Below are 17,959 nucleotides of genomic sequence, written 5' to 3'. Positions count from 1 at the left end.
GCGCTTTTGTAATTGAGATTTTCACTTTCTGATAGGAAGTGAACTCTTTGACCCAGAAAAGAATAAATACAATATATTCTTAAAAGCGCTCAGGAAATCGCAATACAAAGCGCTTTTTCAAGCGCTTAGCAATTTCCCTATACCTTCCATTGAGCCAAAGCGCTCAGAAAATGGTACATGTAGAGTGTTTGCGATTTCAAAGAAAGTTAAATGCTCACATGTGAACACTGTCATAGGAAAACATTGCACAATCACTTTTAGGCCGATTTCTAAAATCGCCAGCGCTTAAAGAGACTGTAACAAAAATGTCATCCTTTTTTCTACTATTGTACAAGTTCCTAAACCTATTCTAATGTGCTCTGGATTACTGCAGCACTTTCTATCACCATCTCTGTAATAAATCAACTTATCTTTACCCTGTCGAATTTTTCGCCCTGTGTCTGGAAGGCTGCCAACTCTTCAGTGTTGTTCTGTTAGGCCCCCTCTATGCACACTCCTGTGTGTTATTTACATTAGGCAGCCTCTGTGTGAGAGAAGAGAGCTGCCTTTTACAAGCTGGATAAATCGTCCTCTGAGCTGGCTGGGCTGTCACATACTGAGGAATTACAGAGCTGTCTGCAGGAAGAAACAATCAGCCTGTCACTCTTCAGTGGACAGAGCTGCAGGGGAAAGAAGGTAAACACACAAATGATGTTTCTAAAAACACTGGAGGGCGCTGCCTAAGATTCTATTATGACCAGTTATTAGTGTGGAAACCTCCACAGATGCAATCTGCCTCCTGCTGCGACTCTCCAGGACAGGGTTACCCCCTATTCCCTGTCTCAATGAAAAACAAGGTCTATTATAACAGTAGGGAGTGCACTGGACATAAATTAATAGGGTAATAGAGTAAAGTAAAAAGTTTTTTATTTATATATATAGATTACTGCATATACACTTTTCAAGCAATCTGAATGTATATGTGAATGGAGAGATTGCTTGAAAAGTGTATATGCAGTAATCTATATATATGAGTGGATATATTACCTGGAAAATTGCTTAATGATATGGTGGTATAAATAAAAAAACTTTTTACTTTACTCTATTACCATATTAATTTATGTCCAGCGCACTCCCTACTGTTATAATAAACACACAAATGATCTCTTGAGATTCAAAAGGAAGGCTGTATACAGCCTGCTTGTGTATGGATATATTTTCTATGTGTGGACATATTGTACATTAATCTACTTCTGGTTTTGGTGGCCATTGTGTTTGTTTATAAACAAACTTTTTAAAACTGTTTTTGACTACTTTTAATGCGGCGGGGAGTGGCGAAATTTTAACAGAGGGGAATAGGAGATGTCCCCTAACGCCTAGGTTCTCAACATGCGGTACGCGTACCCCAGGGGGTACTTCTGATGGTTCCAGGGGGTACTTCGGCTTGATATAATTAACCAAGTATAACACATTTAGAGTTTTAGAAAATGATAGATCCTATATTAACAACACCAAATTAGTATTTTAGCTAATTAAAACCAATAGTAAATGCTTGATAATTGTTTAGAACCAATTATTATGTACTAGGATTAAAAATATATTTGTCAAGGGGTACTTAAGATAATGTTTACTATGGCAGGGGGTACTTGGTGAGTACAGGGTTTTAAAAGGGGTACATACCAATAAAATGTTGAGAAACACTGCCCTAACGCACTGGTATGTTTACTTTTGTGTTATTTTAACAATACAGGTTCTCTTTAAAAACAAACAAACGCTCATAGTGTGAACGAGCCCTAAGTGCAAGAAGCATTTTGTTTTTCCACACAATGTAATTAACATTAATTTACTATATAAGCACAAAGTAGCAACTTATACTATATGCAAAAGTAATATAAGTACTAAATCTAGTAAGCGCAAGTAAATGTATTGCATGATTGATTAGAAATAAGATTCCAGCCACACTAGAAAATTGCTATTAACATACATTTATTTTGTAATTTACTGTTATTTTAAATTATCTTTCAGTTTGAAAGTCCTGCTTAATACCTCCCATTCGTGGGTTCCCTCCTCAGAAATGGCCAATTGAATTGTCAATTCTAAGAAGGGAACTTCAACATGGTCAATTGTCCGAGTACTAAATTTAGTGCATCTGTTTTGGAAACTTGAAAGTACCCCTGACCCGGTCTAACAGATACATGCTTTTAATACATTTTTATGTCTAGTGTGCTGTGACAAGTGAGGCAGCACCTTCGCCCCCCCTCCAGCATCCCCTGCGTCCCCCGCTCTGCTGAGCAGAAAACTTCTGAGCAGGGAGGAAGTGTCAGTACTTCCTCCTCTCCGCCGTCTTTAGTTCCGCCCCCTCCACGCGTCACTGATGGTTTCTGGTATATATTATAGTACACAATGCGCAGTGGAGCTGCGCTGTGTGCGGTCTTGTGATAATTTAGTTCAGAACAATAGTGTACTAATACAGCTATTAGTACACTATCTTTCCAAGCTAAATTATCACAAGACTGCACACAGCGCAGCTCCACTGCGTGCTGTATACTATAATATATACCAGGAACCAGTGACGAGTGGAGAGGGCGGAACTAAAGACGGCGGAGAAGAGAAAGTACTGACACTTCCTCCCTGCCGATATTTGACATTCTGCTCAGTCGAAGATTTCAGCTGAGCAGAGTGGGGGCTACAGGGAGCGCTGAAGGGGGAGGAAGGTGCTGTGACATCACAGCACCACACTTAAAACTGTGTTAACAGTATGTTTATTTTAATCTGTGTCAGGGGTACTTTAACATTTCTCATTTAGACAGTTCAGTTGCTTTTATTACTGTCAGTTTCCCAGCTTCCTGTGAGCATGTGTTTAGCATAGCTTTTCTTGTTTGTGGCTGGCTCCATTGATCATGGAGGGATATTCTTGCAGATTGTTCCCAGCAGCTGAGCTATAAAAATCCCGCTTTCTGACTATTAGAAATGAGAATATTAGCCTTATGTAATGCCTGCCTTACTGATTGACTGAATATTGCTACCAACAAAGGTGAAATTTAAAGGCCATTGTAGAGCATAGTTGAAATGGGAATGTTGAGAACGCTAGCACTGGATTTACCCTAAAGTAATACTGTAATATGTAAGCCTTACTAATCTATTTATATACTGTATGTAATAGCATCATTCCATCTGTCGCCAAGTGCATTGTTAAGGCCGTATATACAGTATATAATTCATCTCTTCAAATATTCAGCATCAGGATTAGCAGTTTATATGTATAATTGGTTTTAATCTATTGTGATACATTTCAGATTGCATGAAAATCCATTGTGTTAAAGGATTACATTCGAAATGCAGATGGGTCCATCATGTAAGACAAATCCAATCTCTCTCTATTTAGTTTCTTAACACACCTGTCTTCCAGAAGAAAGCAGCGGTTTTATGAACTGAAGAAACGTTTCCTGTTTATATGCAAATTGCAGGCTTACTCGGGCAATCGTTAGGCACAGATCTTAAAGTATAATCTGTTATTAATCGGAGTGCTTAGATTTTACCATAAGGCTATTGCAGCTAAAATTCTTGTCTTATAATTTTGATCATATGACCAGAAGCAGCAGAGTTTGGTGATTGAGCTCTGTAAGTGGGGCTGTTGCTAGAGTCATTTTGATTGGTTGGTTACCCATTGGATAGTAAATTACTTCTCTTTGGCTAGGTTCACAGTGGGACATTGCATTGCATTCCCTGGATAACGGGAATGAAAAAGCAGAAGATAGTAAATTACGTCTCTTGGGCTAGGTTCACAGTAGGATGTTGCATTCCATGTATAACAGGAACGAAAGAGGAGTACCAGGCATTACGGCGGCATTGCATCACATACAGTGAAGTATACAGTCAATGAAAAGTATGTTTCACTGTACTTAAAGGGATACTTAAAGAGAGGCTGAAGTGAACAAAAATTGCTATTTTTACCTTCTATTTCGCTTCAGTACTCTCATTAAATGTAAACCGCCAGATCCCCGCCGCAAAATGAGGGCAAATCCCCGGGATGCAATCCGGCCGGCGCTTCCTGAAAGAGGCAGAGCTTTCAGCTGCAGCTCTGCCTCTACCGATGTCAATCGCAACGGATTGCCACCTCTCCCCGCCCCTCTCACTCTTTCTTTACAGAGAGGGGCGGGGGAGAGGCGGAGAAAGCGATTGACGTGAGGAGCGGCAGAGCTACAGCAGAAATCTCTGCCTCTCAGGGCAGCACAATCCACGACCAAGATGGTCGTGGATGTTTGCCCTGGGATTTGGGGGGTCTAAAGCCCTCGTTTTGCGGCGGTTTACATCTAATGAGACTACTGAAGCGAACTAGAAGGTAAAAATAGCCATTTTTGTTAGCTTCAGAGTCTCTTTTAAGCCTGACAAAAAAAAAATCAGTTTTACTCACCTGGGGCTCCTACCAGCCCCCTGCAGCCGTCCTGTGCCCCCGCAGTCACTCGTGGATCCTCCTGTCCCATGCCGCCAGCTAGTTTCATTTAGCCGACAGTCCCGCCAAGGCATAGTCTTCTCTGCGTTCCCGTCTGCAATAGCGTCCTGCGCAGACGGGAACACGCAGAAGGAGATGCGTGGTGAGGCCTGTCAGCCGAAAACTATTCTAGCTGGCGGCGTAGAACAGGAGGATCCGTGAGTGACTGCGAGGGCACGGGATGGCTGCAGGAGGCTGGTAGAAGCCCCAGGTTAGTAAAAATGATTTATTTTGTTACGCTTAAAGAGACTCCGTAACAAAAATTGCATCCTGTTTTTTATCATCCTACAACTTCCAAAAGCTATTCTAATGTGTTCTGGCTTACTGCAGCACGTTCTACTATCACCATCTCTGTAATAAATCAACTTATCTCTCTTTTGTCAGACTTGTCAGCCTGTGTCTGGAAGGCTGCCAAGTTCTTCAGTGTTGTGGTTCTGTGATGCATCTCCCTCCTCCAGGCCCTCTCTGCACACTGCCTGTGTATTATTTAGAGTAGGGCAGCTTCTCTCTTCTCTCTTATCTTATACAAGCTGGATAAATCCTCCTCTGAGCTGGCTGGGCTTTCACATACTGAGGAATTACATACAGGCAGAGCTGTCTGCACTCTGCAGGAAGAAACAGCCTGACACTTCAGTGGAAGATAGCTGCAGGGGGAAAGAAACTCACAAATGATCTCTTGAGATTCAAAAGGAAGGGTGTATACAGCCTGCTTGTGTATGAATGTATTTTCTATGTGTGGACATGCTGTACATCAACCTACTTCCTGTTTTGGTGGCCATTTTGTTTGTTTATAAACAAACTTTTAAAAACTGTTTTTAACCACTTTTAATGCGGCGAGGAGCTGCGAAATTGTGACAGAGGGTAATAGGAGATGTCCCCTAACGCACTGGTATGTTTACTTTTGTGCGATTTTAACAATACAGATTGCGCACATTTAGCGGTGCGTTACCAGACTGCAATACCAGCGCTGCACTGTGAACGTTGCATGATTTTTGCTTTGCAGTGCAGTAAGCCGTTTTACAAAGTGTCTGCTGCACTGCAATGCACCACTGTGAATGAGGCCTTTGATGAGATCATGAAATATCACAAGCTCTGTTTACCTTACCTACCATAGGATTTTACTGCAAGAATTCAGCTGCCATTCATATATCTCCCTCATGTAACAAGTTCAACTCTAACTGGCCCACATAAAAACTACCACCATGTGTACCTTTTAAATAACTGAACGGGTTAAAGCCACATACACAGGTAAGATAAAAATGGTTGGAAAATGAATGAATATGTTCACTGTCACAAATAAATTGCATGGTAAATGCTCAGGAAAAAGCACCAACCGACTTGAAAATGGCTGTGGAAAAAGCGCCTCAGCAAATTTAAAGCATTTGCAGCATGTGCAGTCAGGGCTGTGGAGTCGGAGCAATTTTTGGGTGCCTGGAGTCGGAGTCGGGGAAAAATGAACTGACTCCTAATGAATTTAAACTGTAATTAAAATAGAAAATATGATAAAATGTTCTATTTCTCAGATAATAGTCATCATAAATAATTTATATATACAATAATAGCTGTGCTTAGTCCACAAAAATGAAATAAACCAATCAAAAAATAGTTACTTGTGCTGCTTCAATAAAACAGTCCCCATATTTTTAAAGTCAGATATACATATCTGATTGTGACTGTACAGTATATATGATGTGTACACAGGAATCTCTTATATACACTAAATAACATCTATGCTGTAAGAATAAAGATGTGTAGCTGTGTCACTAATAAAGATGGTCAATGAGATGGGAATAACTCTGCGCTGATGCTGGTTTATGGAAATGTATGCACTCTCTTTGCTCATGGAATCAAATAATTTGATATGTTGTTAAAATTTGGTTTGGCGATTACAAATTAAAGGGTACCTGAGATGGATGAAAAGAAAAGTTTTATACATACATGGGGCTACCTCCAGCCCCCTTCAGGCTAATCAGTCCCTCGCTGTCCTCCTCCGCCACTTGGATCTTCTGCTATGAGTCCCAGTAATTCAGTCAATCAGCGCAGTCCGGCCGCGTGTCACTCCCACAGCCAGCAATAGTGCTGCGCAGGTGTAGTACGTTCCTGGCGACGGAGCGTGTGCATACCACTACGCCCGACTGGCTCAAGTACCTGGACCCATAGCAGAAGATCCTGGTGGCAGAGGAGGACAGCAAGGGATTGATTAGCCTGAAGGGGGCTGGAGGAAGCCCCAGGTATGTATAAAACGTTCATCAATCTCAGGTTTACTTTGTTACACAGTATTACACAGTGTTACACAGTATTACTATACATATGCACTCCCCACAGAGCTGCAGGAAATCCACTGAGAATGTTGTGCACATTGAACACAGAGGTGTTGTCTATCACCCATAAACCTGGTTCAGATTGTGCATGAAGAATGTGTAATAGAGGAATAATTGCCTCATTCTCCTGCAGAGTACCTGCACATCACTCTTACATGTACCCACAGTTACATTGCCTAGGGCCTGATAGATGTTCTTTGTTCCTGTCTGTACCTTGTACAAGTACTCTTACCAAGGACTAGTTTTTGTCTAGGACTAAAAGTATTAGAGGCAGAAGATCCGCCGGATATCCATGTAACTGGTATTGATTAAAAGGGAATAAATATGGAAGCCTCTATATCCCTCTCACTTCAGTTGTCTTTTAAAATTCCTAAGAATTGGCAGTTAAGAGATGCATTTCATGTTACATACTTTCAATCAACAAGATTGTATTATGCAAATTAGAGGAGCCTGAGTCAGTGCAATCCTAATCTGAGGAGTCAGAGTCTGGATTTTTGTACCGACTCCACAGCCCTGTGTGCAATTACATCTGCAGTACCAGAATATACAGGGACTGAAACCAACTACACTATCTCTTTCTCTCAATTAAGGTCTGTCCACACGCTGGATTACTGATGCCAGAAGGGGATCAGGATGGCACTGCGGCAAGCAAGAACAAGTGGTACCATCCAAGTTGATCCAGCTGGGAAAATCGCTGGCCGGTAGAGATGGCAATGCTTAGGAGAACCCATGGAGAAGCATGTGATCAACTGATAGATTTGTAAGGCTATGATTTGCTGGTCATGATCATGCCTTAAATTAGGAAGTCATCACAGCAAATCAGAACCTTACAAATCTGATCACATACTTCTCCTTTAGATCTCCTAAGCAATTACATCCCTACCGGCCGAGCGGCCATGCTGTACACATGCCGGATTATCAACTGACAATGTGTGTACTGGGCTTAAAAGACATTGGTCCACACAGGGGCGTAGCAATAGGGGGTGCAGAGGTAGCGACCGCATCGGGCCCTTGGGCCAGAGGGGCCCCGAAGGGCCCTCCCTCAACTACAGTATTAGCTCTCTATTGGTCCTGTGCGCCTAATAATCACTTCTATAGATACTTTGAATAGTGGTAACCATTAACAAACTGTTCCCCATCCCCTTCTTGCACCTCTGACACTGTACTTGCAATTGGCAGGTTTTGGTGCGTCGTATCAATTGTTAGGTATAGAGTGCTTGGGGGGGCCCAATTGTAAAACTTGCATCGGGGCCCACAGCTCCTTAGCTACGCCACTGGGTCCACATAAAAATGCTTACGTGTTAACAGGGGCGCTGCATGTAGGCTGCCTTCTACCCTCAGGAAAGGGGAGTGACCCAAGCACACAGATTTGCTATGGAGGGGGATAGGAGGGATGACAGCACGGCACTCGATGGAGTAGGAAGGTTAGGAGCAGAGCCGGGACAAGGTCCTCCAGCACCCAAGGCTGAGACACCAAAGTGCGCCCCTCCATCCCTCCACTCCAGCTGTCACACACTGATTGCTATTAGACTAAGAGGCACCCCAGGGCCCCCAAGAGCTTAATCTCTAATTATCTGGCTTGTAGTCACTTCCATGTATCTCCTTTTTTTATTTCTTTCTGCTTCAAACACAATTAGGAATGACATCTGAATGAATCGTGCGCCCCCTCCTACACTGCGCCCTGAGGCTGGAGCCTCTCCAGCCTATGCCTCGGCCCGGCCCTGGTTAGGAGGAGAAAGATGGCCCCAGCCTGCATTCAGCCAATATTATCCACCACTCCTCACACAATACTGGATTCTCGGCAGAGGTGGTCCTGAATGTCCACTTCAGCTGAAAACCATCTAGCGTGTGTACAAGGATTTAGATCAGCTCAAATCCTTACTGATCAGTCTTCTAAATGGCTTAAACCTCAAATTTATTGTCCAGCAACCCATGGTCTGTGAGGGGGGTGGGGTGTCCGAACAACCTACAGAGAAAAAAATGACACAGAGACAACAGGAGCCCAGATAGTGTAGCACGGTTGTAGCTCAAATATTATATTGACAATAAATAAAACTACTCACAAAGGTTGGTTGCAATAGGGCCAACCAACCACTTGAGGCAGGTGGAGACAAATCCCGACTTCACTCGGGGTGTCCCAGCAAGACTGGATGTAGTCGTTCTCTTGATCAAAAAAACAACAATTGATTATGGCAATACCATCAATCATCAGAGGTAGCCCCTCCACTCTCGACAGGGGTGGGGGTATCAAACCCATGGATACAAGTTTCCTGGTATTCAGGCAGGATTTGGAGTCACAAGCAGAGTTCCCAGACAGGCTGTGCAGTCGGGAGACATTTTCACTCATCACCTCACCTGTCATTAATTTTGCCATCTTCTAGGAGAACTCTAAACTTCTAAAATGCCAACATTAGTGGAATGTAACTGATGATACGGTTGTCTCTATGCCACCTTAATGCTGGCTGACATGACTTGTAAAGAGAGGTTCACATCACGCAGACAGCCGATACGTAATCATTTTTCAACTTTTTTGTAGATAAATCTCCTGCACAGCGCAAGACGCTATCGGGTTAAATTCAGTCTCTGATAATTAAAGCTCTGTGATCATCAGAAAAAGAGTTATCTCAGAATTTGACATCTTACCTTGAAGTGCTGGAAAATAAACAGTTATCGCTTTTGAGGCCGCTTCTCTCTTTCTGTAAATTAGCTCTTTACAACTATCTTCTTTCACATCAGCCCTGATCAAAGCGGGCAGCGCACAGCCTGTGACAGCGCTGTCACCCCTCACTCTGGCAGCGCCTTCTTGATATCTTCCCTAACAAATCTATGCTGTTTCATGGAGGACAAAAATAACTCGCGAGATTCTCAAAGGGCTTCATCTCGCTCAAGAACATGGATCATCAACGGTCTGAAGCCGTGTCACTTTAGGCGCTGCTTTGAAAAAGTATATTTATATTATGTCTGACAATTTCATTATTTTTTTGCCTGTATTTTTTTTTTTCATTCTGAAAATCGTAATACATTTCAGCCATCATACTACGTGTGGGCTGCAGACGCATCACAGTACTTTCCAAATGTTTTATACATCAATGTAAAGTTGCCGAAATCTCTATTACATCATGTCTGTTATACGGAAGACTAGGAGTGTAACTACAAATGATGGGGCCCCGAAGCAAAACTTTTATGGTTCACAACCTGTCCCTTGCCTACCCTTGGTAACCCTCACAGCCTGGAAGGGCCAAAAAACAAATTTGGCCATCACAATCTTCACACCTATCACAAGTGTAGCCACAAAACACCTGATCTGGAGGATGGACCCCTTTATCAGAGGGAGTGAAGTAGTAGTTGGGACCCCTTTAGAACTCTGGGCCTCCCTGCAATCGCAGGAGCTGCTCCACTCTAGTTACACCCCTGAGGAAGACCAAATAATAGGAAAAAGTAGCCCTGGCTGCTTTAAGGTACAACATTAGTTGCTGACAGCTTTTATTAAAAAAACATTAAAAGAATTTCATAAACTCATGAGATAAAAGCATTTAAAAACAAGCTCACAATACTGGACTAGTCAGGGGTCGACCTCCTGTGTGCACAAGCCTCCATACACAACCACACACGGCTATATCACCAAACTATAATACTGCAAGGTTGATATCAAACGAAAGCATGAAGAATAATCCACCCGCATACTTTACACTAAGTTTGGCCACAACAGATAGACACTGCTAATTGGGACATTACTCTATTTTCCTTTTTTGGTGCTATACAAATGAAGCTCTGAAAATGAGACCAAGACAATCCCTAAATGTGAGTTCTGAAACAATCCTCCATAGGAGATGAATGTTAGGATACACATATAAAGGTCCTTTATGTATCTACTAGTGACCTAAGCCCGTTTGAAAACGGGCTCTAGGTCTGTCGTATGCGCACACACACACACCCAGCCGGACAGCTTGCCCGCCGTCCTGTCCCAACGGCTGTCAGTGCTTGACATGTGCAGTAGCGCAAAAGCGCAGACGCAGGAACACTTGTACTTTATATGTATAGATAAATGTTACAGCAGGAATGCTTGGACTCCCAGGTCCTTTCAATGGTCATTCCGCCACTCCACAATAAGCTTACTTGCAACCCAGCTAATGGAGAAAGGTACTTCAATCAGGAAGTTATACATCACATATGCACTGTAGGTAGTTACTGTGCATACTCAGGGGTGTATCTGGGTAATATAGCGCCTATGGCAAACACTGAAATAGCGCCCCCATCTCAGTCGGAGCCCCTTCCCCTCTAAAAACAGCATCCCAGAATAGATCAGGGGCACGTGCCACTGATCTTTGGGGTTAGCAACGCCCCTGACTCTGCATGTTGCAAGGCCAGAGTTAGAACACATTCTACACTGGGATACCTCTATGCGGTATATGTGACTACACAAGTGACTTTATTCTTCTAATTATATCCCAGCTTTTAACTTAGCTGTAGGGACAGCATTGATTGCTGCATGAGTGTGCGGATGTTCATTTTGATTTTGCTGGGTGCTCCTGCCTGCAATGCTGAGCGGCCTTAGAGTATGCAGGGCCTGAGGCAAGTGTCATATGAAGGGCCTGAGTATAGTTGCCCCCAGTATAGGTAGCCAAACTATAGGTGTCCCCAGTATAGGTAGTTAGCTATAGGTGTCCCCAGTATAGGTAGCAAGTTATAGGTGTCCCCAGTATAGGTAGCCAGGTCTATAGGTATCCCCAGATTAGGTAGCCAGGTCTATAGGTATTCCCAGATTAGGTAGCCAGGACTATAGGTGTCCCCAGTTTAGTTAGCCAGGACTATAGATGTCCCCAGTTTAGTTAGCCAGGACTATAGATGTCCCCAGATTAGGAAGCCAGGTATATAGGTGTCCCCTGTAGCCTGGAAGGAGGAGCAGCGGCAGGCACAGAGCAGTGGAGAGGGGGGGGCTGCCTCCCCCCTCCCTCACCTGGGGGCTCCCCCTTCCACGCTCCCCCCCTCCAGGATAGAATGTACCGTAGTTGGAACGTGCGGGGAACGACTTACTTCTTCCTGGTTCCAGCTCTGCGTGCCACTGCTCTAGTCTGGTCTTCTCTGTTGTCCAATCACCCTCTCACAGGAAGTACAGTTAGAGCGTGATTAGACAATAGAGAAGACCAGAGCAGTGGCATGCAGAGCTGGAACCAGGAAGTAGTTAGTTGTTCCCTGCTGCTACCGCTGCAGTACATTCTGGTCTTGAGGGGGGAGCGTGGAAGAGGAGGGCCCATGTGAGGGGGGGGGGGGGGCTGCCCCCCCCCCCCCGCTGCTCTGTGCCCACCGCTGCTCCTCCTTCCTGAGCTGTGCCGCCTCCTGCAGTGCTCGGGCCCCTGGGGCACTGACGTCACGTGACGTGATGTAATTAAAAGGCCTACCTACAGTCTGGCCCTGCTAGTGATACCTTGTTACAAGGTAAAAGCAGATAATCAGAAAAACAGCTATTTTAACGGCACCTATAATTCTCTCACTTCAGGCAATATTTAAAGACTAACATGAAGAAAGCTTCCAGAAGCATTTTTTTATATAATTCTGCCACTTCTAAAAGGCTTATCAAACTACAGAGCAAATCCCTTGTATTACAGGCATTCCATAATAACACAGCAGACAGAATCAGGTTACATACTGTGATGAGATCAAAGTAAAGGTTCCATATCATCTCTATGGTAGGAGCAGACAAATTAATACAGAGTTAAAGAGATAAGAATGACAACATATAGCAACAAAACTGAGCTAACACAGATGCAGGCAACACTAACTGCTTAGAGCTCTAGCCTTGAGCCATCATAATTCTGTGCATAATTCTGGCCAAACAGACCTATAATATTTGTCCTTTTAGCTTCACACTGCACACAGATTTTCCAGCACTCTGGACAGCAATTCAAGCACTGAGAGATTGCATCACAGGCAAGGTTACTTAAAGGAATACTTAAGTCAAAAAAAAAAAAATGACATTTACTCACCTGGGGCATCCCTCAGCACCCCGAAGCTGGATGGTGCCCTCGCAGCCCCGCTCCGATCGTCCTGTCCCCGCCGGCGGCTACTTCCGGTTCGGCGACAGCCGCCGACAGGCTGGGAACGCGGCTGATTTTCCGCGTTCCTAGCCGCTGCTATCACTCTCTATGCTGCTATTGCGTCTATATAGACGCTATAGCAGCATAGAGAGTGATAGCAGCGGCTGGGAACGCGGAAAATCAGCCGCGTTCCCAGCCTGTCGCCGGCTGTCGCCGAACCGGAAGTAGCCGCCGGCGGGGACAGGACGATCGGAGCGGGGCTGCGAGGGCACCATCCAGCTTCGGGGTGCTGAGGGATGCCCCAGGTGAGTAAATGTCATTTTTTTTTTTTGACTTAAGTATTCCTTTAAAACATTAAAGAGTACCCGAGGCAGTGTGTGTGTGTGTGTGTGTGTTTGGGGGGGGGGGGTCAGATGGGACACAGAGGCACGTTCCCTGCTGCAGGACATGCCTCCCCCTACCTCTGCGCTATAACCCCCTGAAATTGGCTACAATGATTGTCGCTATTCCGGGGGGTAAAGGAGGAGAGAGGTATTCCCTGCTCAAATGCCCACTAGGGGCGTTCCTGCAGACTTTCCCCAGCTGCCATTGGGCAGCTCTGTAGCACCCCCACCTTCCTGCACGCTGCTCTGTGTGTGAGACACAGAGCAGCTTCTTCCAGGGTTGTGACCCCAGAGGTCACGAAACCAAAAGTGAGGGAATGGAGGGCAACGGAGCGGTGGAGAGTGGCGGGGATTGTGGCTAGCTGATCTGCCCAGCCCCCCAGATTAGGTAGCTTTTTTTTATTTGTCCCCACCTCAGGTTCCATTTAAAGCACAGGCATAAGTGGGAAATGGAGGATACCATATTTATTTCCTTTTAAACAATACCAGTTGCCTGACAGCCCTGATGATCTATTTGGCTGCAGCAGTGTCCGCATAACATCAGAAACAAGCATGCAGCTATTGTAGTCAGATCGGACAATAATGTCAGAAACACCTTAACTGCTTCATGCTTGTTCCGGGTCTTTGGCTAAATATATTAGAGGCAGAAGATCAGCAGGACAGCCAAGCAACTGGTATTGCTTAAAAGTAAATAAATATGGCAACCACCATATCTCTCTCACTTCACTTGTCCTTTAATCCTACCGTAGTATTCACACACACATCTGCCATCATGAATTTATCAATGGAAATCCAACACACACTACAGATTAGCAGTGTGGTGTAGGTCTGCGACACCCATTGTCTTGTTCTCTGACAGAATAATCCACAGTTTGCCAAAAACACAATACAGTGGTGTATTCGGAGGCAGGATTCAATATTTATTCTGTTCAAAAGCATTTGAGAGTAATTTTTTTAGTCATTTAGTAAAATGGAAGCTGTGCATGAATATTAGCAAATAATAAAACTACTTATCACATCAAAAATAGTCCACAACATGAGATTAAAAGGTTTTAGAAATTGAAAATGTATACTTAAAGTGGGATTAAACTCTTTACGACCAATAAAAAAAAAATTATTTAGCCCCCTCACAATAAATGTATTGTACCTGTAACACCTTTCTTCTGTCTGAGGCATGGCACTGTGGTAAATACTTTTCTTTATATTCATCCTGGGAGAGCAAGCAAAAAACAAAAGAGAAAAAAATGTAACCTGTCATACTCCCTACCGAGTGTTAAAAAAGGTTAAAGAAAAAAAAAAAAAAACATCAACAATGAACACAGTTCTTTTCTGCAGGCAGGGCAGGATGAAGATAGATATGCTAGTCATTTACAAACACATTAGGGAGGGTGTGGGAAGGGTTAAAGCGGAATAAAACCCAACATTTCTTCTTTGCTCTAATAGATTATTTACAGCATATTATATACAACCAGCATTTTTTTAATAGAACAGCATTCAAAGGGTTACACACAGGACTTGAAAGTTCAGTGCCGAGAACTCTGGACGCATCCGGAGTTGTAGATAATGTTATCTTGTGTTTAATTGTATCAAGTGAGGAATGTAAATAAACACTTGTCCTACACTGCCGAGTCCCCTGAACAAAGTCAGACAATTCAGAAAGCATTTCTGCTTGTTAGAACATGAATAAAGCAGTTATAAATAAAATGCAAAGTCAGCTTTCAGAGCAAAAAAAGTGTACTTTGGGAACGTATCATTTCTAAATGAATACTAATACTTATGCACAAAAGCATATATGATAACCGTATGGCATATAAAAAGTAGGAAAACATGTTTTTATTGAATATTATGTCAGGGTTGTATACTGCTTTAAATAAATGTTTATGAGCTGAGCAGGGACAGGGAGATAAGATTCTGCGAAGTTGCGCTACTGCAGTGCTGGCCACAGAGTGTTATTTGCTGGCTACAGTTATTTCCTCAACAGCAGTGGGAGGAGGTGGGTGGGGTCAGGTGATTTGCTTCTTGCTGGGGAAGCGACTACCATTATCCTGGCAGTAAGAAAGTACAAGATCTAGCCAGACTATACTTTTTGCTATAAATAAAATGAAATATCAAACATGCAATCCACATAATTTTGCGCATTGCTAATTTATGTTAATTTTCTATAATATGCATTTGAAAAAAGGAAAGGATGAACAAGTGTTTGAACTAATTCTTCAACCTATCAAAAAATAGACGATTGTTTTAAAGGGATATTTTAGCACAAATTATAATGGTGAGGTCTCAGAAATTATACTAGGGGAAGCATTTAAAATTAGACAAAAAAGGAAACATCCAGGTAACTATAGAATTGCATAAAGTAGTATTAGAATGCAACTTAAATTAGAGCAGGTCCTGTTTGGGGGCATGTTTAGAAAACGTCTCTAAACATGCCTAGAATCGCTCTGAAATCTGCTCCAAAAACCACTAGCGTTTTGATGATCTAGCGGTTTTGGTGTGCACTGGGCCTGAGTTCATCTCTGTAAAACAGAGATTGTAAGAAACATGCAAAACTGCAGAGATTGCTGAGAGTCCCTGGCATACATGTAAAAAAAAAAAAAAGTTGCCAGGAAAATTTGTCTGACAGGCTAAGCCGCTAGTAGTATATTGTCAATACTACCAATATTTTAGTAAGGATTCTACCTGCCTCGAGTCCCTGTTACCTTCCCCAGACTTCCTGTGTTCTTATCTCATGTACCTCCGCTTTAAATTCCAAAGTGAAAAAAGTCAAAAAAGACACTGACTTGTTTTTTTTTTACCCAGTGCAGCAATGGAAGCTCTGATTGACCTCATACTGTGGTTGGTACTGCAATAATTCTCTCTTCTTTGTTACTGGATGGCTCAGTGGCACAGGTGGAAGAAGAGTACCCCTCAAGCACCTCCAACTCACAGATGACAATCTATTGGCAGTCTTTGCAAAGGCAGAAAACTGCCATGGAATTTTTACAAAAAGGGAGCATGACTAAACCAACAAAACCTGGATTTTATGGCACAAGTGATCAGTTTTTAATTATTTTTTCCTGCTACTCTGTTAGAAGTTCTGCTGCCTGTAGTGATCGCATGCGCGTTTTATTTTTTACTCTTGAGGTCTATTTTAAACAGTATTTTAGATGGGTTTATGTTTTGATAGTGGCTGACAGTATAATAGCTTACAAGGGCCTTTGCCCTAACTTCAGATCTATTTTAACACTTACAGGATCTTCTCAAAAAATTAGCGTATTGTAATAAAGTTCATTATTTTCTGTAATGTACTGATAAACATTAGACTTTCATATATTTTAGATTCATTACACACGACTGAAGTAGTTCAAGCCTTTTATTGTTTTTCTTATTGATGATGTTGACATACAGCTCATGAAAACCCAAATTTCCTATCTCAAAAAATTAGCATATTTCATCCGACCAATAAAAGAAGTGTTTTAAAAACAAAAAAAGTCAACCTTCAAATAATTATGTTCAGTTATGCACTCAATACTTGGTCGGGAATCCTTTTGCAGAAATGACTGCTTCAATGCGGCGTGGCATGGAGGCAATCAGCCTGTGGCACTGCTCAGGTGTTATGGAGGCCCAGGATGCTTCGATAGCTGCCTTAAAGGGAACCTTAACTGAACGGGGGGTAAAGCGTTTTACTTACCTGGGGCTATTACCAGCCCCATGCAGCAGTCCTGTGCCCTCGGCGCCACTCTGGAATCCTCTGGTCCCCCGCTGTCACTTAGTTTCGTTTTTGACGACTCACCAGTCGCCGGCCGCCATGCGTATTATTGGACGCATTCACCAATGCAATTAGCGCTATTGCGGACCACAACGCGTGCGGAATGCGACAACGCGTATTTTTGTACGCGTTGCGGTCCGCAATAGCGCTAATTGCATTGCTGAATGCGTCCATTAATACGCATGGCGGCCGGCAACTGGTGAGTCGTCAAAAACGAAACTAAGTGACAGCGGGGGACCAGAGGATTCCAGAGCGGCGCCGAGGGCACAGGACTGCTGCAGGGGGCTGGTAATAGCCCCAGGTAAGTAAAACTCTTTACCCCCGTTCAGTTAAGGTTCCCTTTAACCTCATCCAGAGTGTTGGGTCTTGCGTCTCTCAACTTTCTCTTCACAATATCCCACAGATTCCCTATGGGGTTCAGGTCAGGAGAGTTGGCAGGCCAATTGAGCACAGTAATACCACGGTCAGTAAACCATTTACCAGTGGTTTTGGGACTGTGAGCAGGTGCCAGGTCGTGCTGAAAAATGAAATCTTCATCTCCATAAAGCTTTTCAGCAGATGGAAGCATGAACCCACTTTTGAACCAGAAACAGCGGCAGAAGCACTTGACCTGGGCTACAGAGAAGCAGCGCTGGACTGTTGCTCAGTGGTCCAAAGTAATTTTTTTTCGGATGAAAGCAACTTTTACATGTCATTCGGAAATCAAGGTGCCAGAGTCTGGAGGAAGACTGGGGAGAGGGAAATGCCAAAATGCCTGAAGTCCAGTGTCAAGTACCCACAGTCAGTGATAGTCTGGAGTGCCATGTCAGCTGCTGGTGTTGGTCCACTGTGTTTTATCAAGGGCAGGGTCAATGCAGCTAGCTATCAGGAGATTTTGGAGCACTTCATGCTTCCAGCAAAGAAGAAATTCTGGGTTATATTCCACTTTAACTTACTCCTGCGTTTTTTCCAATGTGATATTTTCAAACTTGTCAATAAAATGCTTTTTAAATCACTAGCAA

Source organism: Hyperolius riggenbachi, chromosome 7, assembly GCF_040937935.1.
Source record: "Hyperolius riggenbachi isolate aHypRig1 chromosome 7, aHypRig1.pri, whole genome shotgun sequence".
In the NCBI taxonomy this organism is placed as follows: domain Eukaryota; kingdom Metazoa; phylum Chordata; class Amphibia; order Anura; family Hyperoliidae; genus Hyperolius; species Hyperolius riggenbachi.
The sequence above is the reverse complement of the archived record's forward strand: the minus strand, read 5'-3'. Positions refer to the sequence as shown.